Raw genomic sequence first — 5,007 nt, forward strand, 5'->3', positions numbered from 1 at the left:
TGCACTGCCGCCGAGGATAACAAATTTGATTATATTTGGTTATATTTTCAAATAACAAATTTGATGATATTTTAAAATAACAAATTTGATGATATTTTTTCATATTCATAAATATTTTCAAATAACAAATTTGATGATATTTTTTAAAAATTATTACTATTTTTATAAAAAAATATTACTATTTCATATTCATATTCATTTTCTAAAAAAATATTAGATGCAACAAAAAATAAAATAAAAACATACTAATGGCGCACCGCTAGGGTGGTGCACCATTGCTATCTAAAAAAAAGATTTCTAATGGCGCACCGCTCGGGGGTGCGCCACTTCTATCAAAAAATAAAAACTAATGGCACACCGCTTGGGGGTGCGCCATTAGTAATCTTCACCCTAGCTCTAACTCGCCCGATCCCTTCGTCCCTCCCTCTCGCCAGATCCACTTCCCCCAGCGCCCCGACCCACGACGTCGCCGCCCCTACGTGCGCTGCCGCCCCCACGCCCCCCACCACTGCAGCTCTGCCATCACCGACGCCTCCGCGACCTCGCCGTCGCCGACAGCCTCCCCGCGTCGGCTCCTGCCATGCGCCGCCTCTACCTCAGTCGGGGCACGGGGTGCAGGACGACGACCGCCGCCGACCCGCGAAGCACGTGGCCGCCGGCCTCCCGACGACCAACCAAGGCACCCTGGAGGACCGCCGCCATCTTCCTCTTCAACTACGAGGACCCGGACGAGCTCGGACCCCGACCCCGACCCCTTCGCCGACCCCGAACCCGACCCCTCCGGCGACCGGCCGCGCTCGCCCAGGTACCTCTCCTCCTTCCTCCTTCCTCCCTCTCCACCCTTCCCCATTCCCTCCCTCCCTCCCCTCGACCGTGGATTCAGACAAATTCAGTTAGGGTTCAGTTAGGGTTCAAACAAATTCAGTCAAAAAATTCAGTTAGGGTTCAGACAAATTCAGTTAGATGATATTCAAACCCTGCTTGCTGAATGGTCTGAATATTTAACACTGCCTTAACAAATTACTAACTGTCCAAAAATACAGTTAGCTACTGTCAAAATATTCAGTTAGGTACAGTTAGCATCATGTAAGAAAATGGCCATAATGTGCCATGATAATGATGTATTTTGTGACAGTTAGCATCAGTTAGGTACAGTTAGGTACAATTAGCATCAGTTAGTTGTCATAAAAAATTCAGTTAGGTACAGTTAGGTATAGTTAGCTACTGTCAGGCTTGTTAGATTAATCTTCAGTTTACTTGACTTTTGAGCCTGCTAGTAGTTTACTTCTATGAGTTGTTTTATTGACATGGCACATTGCAATGGAGTTTTATATATCTTTAGCCACAGTTGACTTGACTTCCAGGTTTGCTCGGCTCTTTACTTTACTTTAATTCTGTGGGGTCGATTTCTTCTCCCTCGTGTGGTATCACTATCATATGACAGTATTAGTAAGCAAAGATTTTGTATGCTATCCCCATTGATTTTGGGGGCTATATTGCTTTGCTTGGATTTTGATTTTGATTTCTATTATTGGATTGGGTTCAGGAAAAGTTTTGTAGGTCTGGACCTTCAAATTCCATTCCTAGGTAGGGTAGCAACAACCAGTAGCTTAATTACTTAGTTTTGACTACGTGTGTGTAAATCTCTAGGCCTGTAGCTGTAGGCTCTAGAATTCAATTCAAATAAGCACCTATCTATCATCGTTTTCATTTCATTCTCACTTCGTTTCACCTATATATGTATGCTATATATCCTCCCTCTCCACAAACAAACATAGATAGACCATTTCTTACTCTAGATAGGTATGTACCCAATTCCTACACTAGATACATAGATAGGCGGCAGCAGCTTAACTGCTCCCAAATCCTCCTCCTTCAAGGACCACTTCTGCCATTTCTTTGCTCCATATAAATTGCAGACAAACAAATTAATGTGCTCATATATTCACATTAAAGTCAGTCAAACAAATTAATGTGCTCAATTTATCTCATGTTGATCTCATGAGTTAGGTACAGTTTGCCGGAACGGAAGTTAACCTGGGCCTAGTTAAGTATAGGCTTGGGCTTGTTGTTGAATGCTACCGTTGTCCTAGCCATGTATTTTCAGAATTGAGCTAAAGATTTGGGGGTAGTATTTCTGATTTTAGAGCACCTTTGTTGGATGTATTTTACAGCAGCTGCTGGAATCAAAACAATGCTTGTGGGTGGTCCTGTTAAGTTGAGTGAGTCATTAGAGGGCAGATAGAGTCACCCACACCAATTAATGTTTATGAAGAAGAAGAATAAACCTGTTGCTGCTGCTGTTGTGCCTATATTCACTGCTGCTGCTGCTGCTGCTGTACTTGTGATGATGTTGTACTTGTGATGATGCTACTTGTGATCTTCTGAAATGACCCATTGGCGACTTCATTACGCGGGGATAATGATTTTGCAGGTACCCCAAGAGGCCCTTGAGTTTGCCGGAATGTCGATTAACTTCCATTCCGGCAAATTCGGGTACTCCATATGTCCTATTTTTAGCAAAGGTCATGCTGAAATTTCCGTGAATTTTAGCATGACTTTGCTAAAAATAGGACATATGGGGTACTTGCGACTAATGCATGGGTCGGGGTATCTTAGTACTTAATTAAGTAGGATCAACTGCCCCACCATTCTTGCTGCATTAAACCATAGGTGGTAATAGAGCCAAGTGATTAGGCCCAACTTAGAATTCTCCTTCCCTTTTCTTGATAGAGCATATTATTAGAAGATACCCACATATATCAGTCAACCTAGGGTGCCTCGGCATCGATAAACCCTAAATGATGAAAAATTAACTTAGCATTTAGAGTGCCTCGGCGTTGACAAACCCTAAATGATAAACCTTGGCTTTTAGGGTGCCTCGGTGTCGATGAGAACCTAAATGATGTACGCTTAGGCTTTTAGGGTGCCTCGGCGTCAACAAACCCTAAATGATAAAAGCTTAGCTTTTAGGATGCCTCGGTGTCGACAAACCCTAAATGATGGGACCATGATCTTGTTCCTTGACAATAACCAACTTTTTGGCCAAACTTTTTTCCTATTTAGAGCGAAACATGGCCCACAATGATGAGGCCGGCGGTTCAGGCGGCAAGCAATTCTGGGAGCTGTCCCAGGAGATGGAGGAAGAACCTCACCGCTATGAGGACAGCGCGGAAGACACCGATCCTGACTACACAACCCCTAGTGGCGTCGGGGATGACACCACTGATGGTGCCGCCGAGGATGCCACCACTGATGATGGCGGCGCACGCACAGATGGCAGCCAACCGAAGAGGCAACGGAAGGACCGGCGCCCGAACGTGCTCGGCACCGTCAAGGAGGAATTTACTGAAGTGAACTCCGATGGGCATCCAACAGAGCCCAAAGAATTAGTCAAGGGGTACTCGGTTCAGCTCGAGTGCATTCTCCGGAGCACCGTCTTGATCAACACCGAGAACCTAAGGCATAAGGACCAAGGGAATTTGCGCAGCCTCCTCTTCACGAAGCTGCACGAATGATACAAGTTCCCCGCTGACTTTGCAAACACACGCCTCTCAGGGAATAAAGTGAACAGTGTCGCCCTCACGAGGATGAGCACGACCCTGTCTACTTGGAGAAGCACGGTGAAGGCAATGATTGAAAAAGGTGATAGTTATGAGAAGATCAAGGCGAAATATCCTTTGATCAGCGAAGATGACTATAAGGAGTCCAAGATCAAGTGCTAGAGCAGTGCAACCTCCGAATCAAGTCAGTGGGGGAAAGAAATGCGGCAGTCGAACTTAGGGGTCCACCAACTCGGTCCCGGCGGTTACAGAGTGGCGGAGCCTATATGGGACAAGGAGGACGCGGAGCGTGCCGAGCAAGGCCTACCGCCCCGCCTCGAGAAATAACGTGGCAAGAAGACCAGGAACTTTGTCAGGGCCTGGTACAAGGACCCGGTAACAAAGGAGCTTACCACGGATCCGAAGACCTGGGCGCTTGAGCTTGTTTTGGTAAGGAATACACCGCCGCATAATTAGCTCCATATGGTTGCATTCTAATTAATCCCCAATATTTCTAAATGGTTCACGTTCCTTCCACATGACACTGAAAGCAGTAGCGCGGGGTTGTATGAAAGCTCCCCTTTCGACACCCCTTTAAATAAGGCGTTGAATGTAATGACAAACAAGGATAAGCTCAGTAAGCCGTCGGCAGCTGGTCGTGTGGCCGACAAAGGCTTGTCCACAAAATGGTCATCATACTATACCACTGGTGGGCGAAAGGAGAAAAAGACCAGCTCGGAAAGCCAGTCGCGCGAGGTTGAAGCACTCAAGGCACAAGTGGCGCAGATTCCAAAGATTGTCCAAGAGCAAGTGCAACAACAACTGGGAACGACGCTCACCGCCATGGTGCCTACATTGATTCAGGAGCTGACGACGTGGATTGCGGGCGGGCAAGCTTTTAAATAGCGGATAGCAGACTGGTTGTGGATTAGGGTCCACATAGTGGAATGCGGATAGCAGACGATATTGCGGGCGCTATGTCCACATAGCCAATTTTCAAAAAACACTCATAAATTTGAGATTGTTGTGTATATTTCTAGGCCATTGACAAAAATATGATACTTAATTTGAGAAATCATTATTTATATAAGAATATAAACTATAATTGAACAATATTTGGTCATGCAACCACGCAAGCAAGACATATTTACCAAAATAGATTACACAACAGAACAACAAGGACTTATATAGCGGGCGATATTGTGGATAGCGGACGATATAGCAGTCTAACAAGTGATATTGCGCCAGCATCATGACAGCACGCTATTTTCTAATGCAACCTTAAACTAATAGCGGCAGGGTGACGATACCGCTATTGAGGACGCAATAGCGGTGGTAGCGGACGCTATTTAAAAGCTTGCGGGCGGCCAACAGGGGCCGCCCCCGGTTCCCAACTTCATGGCCAGCAACTCACATAACGCGGTATTCGTGTCTCCAGCGCCGGCACGGGCATTGGAGCTTAATG

Source organism: Triticum dicoccoides, chromosome 4B (assembly GCF_002162155.2).
Source record: "Triticum dicoccoides isolate Atlit2015 ecotype Zavitan chromosome 4B, WEW_v2.0, whole genome shotgun sequence".
Taxonomy (NCBI): domain Eukaryota; kingdom Viridiplantae; phylum Streptophyta; class Magnoliopsida; order Poales; family Poaceae; genus Triticum; species Triticum dicoccoides.